We start from the raw sequence: 2,500 nt of genomic DNA, 5'->3' as shown, positions 1-2,500 counted from the left end.
GGATGGAGAGAGTGAGAGATGGTGAGTTACAGATGATTGATGATGATTGTGATTGAAGATGCTGCGATAAATGATGGTGGAAGTGGGTGTGGGGACGAGGAAGATGAAAGATTACGCGAAAGAGGAATTAGAAGATAATGAGGAAAAGTCCGAAGCACAGGAAGCAGAAGAGAGAGAGAGAGAGAGAGAGAGAGAGAGAGAGAGAGAGAGAGAGAGAGAGAGAGAGAGAGAGAGAGAGAGAGAGAGAGAGAGAGAGAGAGAATGTAGAATAACATAGTGAAGAAAGGGGAAGCAGGAGAAGATAAAGAAGAGGAATACATTTGCCTTCAATGATATTTTACACACAAATTAAATGCCAAACGAAATAATAAAGACTATGAGAATAATCTACATTTTCTTCCGAAATAAAAAAAATGAGAGTAAAATGACAATTATAATGAAAGGAATTTATATCATCTTCCCAAACACACAAAATCAAGAGCAAAAACATGATTATGATGAGAATAATCCACATTATCTTTCCAAAAAATAAAATAATAGAATAAAATAAAAATCGAGAGTGAAATGATAATTATAATGAGAGAAATCCACATCCTCTTTCGAAACACGATAAATCGAGAGAGAAATGATAGGTATAATGAGAGGAATTTACATCCTCTTTCGAAACACACAAAATCGAGACAAAAAGATAATTATAATGAGATTAATCCACATCAACTTCCCCAAACACATAAAATTAAGGGGGAAATCATAATTATAATGAGAGTAATCAACCTCAAATTAATCCACATCATCTTCCCTAAACACGTAAAATTGAGAGCGAAATCATAATTATAATGAGAGTAATCAACCTCAAATTAATCCACATCAACTTCCCCAAACACGTAAAATTGAGAGCGAAATCATAATTATAATGAGAGTAATCAACCTCAAATTAATCCACATCAACTTCCCCAAACACGTAAAATTGAGAGCGAAATCATAATTATAATGAGAGTAATCAACCTCAAATTAATCCACATCATCTTCCCTAAACACGTAAAATTGAGAGCGAAATCATAATTATAATGAGAGTAATCAACCTCAAATTAATCCACATCAACTTCCCCAAACACGTAAAATTGAGAGCGAAATCATAATTATAATGAGAGTAATCAACCTCAAATTAATCCACATCAACTTCCCCAAACACGTAAAATTGAGAGCGAAATCATAATTATAATGAGAGTAATCAACCTCAAATTAATCCACATCAACTTCCCCAAACACGTAAAATTGAGAGCGAAATCATAATTATAATGAGAGTAATCAACCTCAAATTAATCCACATCAACTTCCCCAAACACGTAAAATTGAGAGCGAAATCATAATTATAATGAGAGTAATCAACCTCAAATTAATCCACATCAACTTCCCCAAACACGTAAAATTGAGAGCGAAATCATAATTATAATGAGAGTAATCAACCTCAAATTAATCCACATCAACTTCCCCAAACACGTAAAATTGAGAGCGAAATCATAATTATAATGAGAGTAATCAACCTCAAATTAATCCACATCAACTTCCCCAAACACGTAAAATTGAGAGCGAAATCATAATTATAATGAGAGTAATCAACCTCAAATTAATCCACATCAACTTCCCCAAACACGTAAAATTGAGAGCGAAATAATAATTATAATGAGAGTAATCAACCTCAAATTAATCCACATCAACTTCCCCAAACACGTAAAATTGAGAGCGAAATCATAATTATAATGAGAGTAATCAACCTCAAATTAATCCACATCAACTTCCCCAAACACGTAAAATTGAGAGCGAAATCATAATTATAATGAGAGTAATCAACCTCAAATTAATCCACATCAACTTCCCCAAACACGTAAAATTGAGAGCGAAATCATAATTATAATGAGAGTAATCAACCTCAAATTAATCCACATCAACTTCCCCAAACACGTAAAATTGAGAGCGAAATCATAATTATAATGAGAGTAATCAACCTCAAATTAATCCACATCAACTTCCCCAAACACGTAAAATTGAGAGCGAAATCATAATTATAATGAGAGTAATCAACCTCAAATTAATCCACATCAACTTCCCCAAACACGTAAAATTGAGAGCGAAATCATAATTATAATGAGAGTAATCAACCTCAAATTAATCCACATCAACTTCCCCAAACACGTAAAATTGAGAGCGAAATCATAATTATAATGAGAGTAATCAACCTCAAATTAATCCACATCAACTTCCCCAAACACGTAAAATTGAGAGCGAAATCATAATTATAATGAGAGTAATCAACCTCAAATTAATCCACATCAACTTCCCCAAACACGTAAAATTGAGAGCGAAATCATAATTATAATGAGAGTAATCAACCTCAAATTAATCCACATCAACTTCCCCAAACACGTAAAATTGAGAGCGAAATCATAATTATAATGAGAGTAATCAACCTCAAATTAATCCACATCAACTTCCCCAAACA

At 33.0% G+C, this 2,500-nt stretch overlaps 1 protein-coding gene across 1 annotated transcript in view; it reads right to left on the bottom strand.

The window, feature by feature from the left end:
• The window catches only part of LOC138863554 (uncharacterized), a gene marked incomplete at its 3' end in the record, with an annotated part of 14,498 nt that overhangs the window by 9,300 nt on the left and 2,698 nt on the right, over positions 1-2,500 (bottom strand).

The sequence above is a fragment of the Penaeus vannamei genome, chromosome 12 (assembly GCF_042767895.1).
Source record: "Penaeus vannamei isolate JL-2024 chromosome 12, ASM4276789v1, whole genome shotgun sequence".
NCBI lineage: Eukaryota > Metazoa > Arthropoda > Malacostraca > Decapoda > Penaeidae > Penaeus > Penaeus vannamei.
The sequence above is the reverse complement of the archived record's forward strand: the minus strand, read 5'-3'. Positions and strand labels throughout refer to the sequence as shown.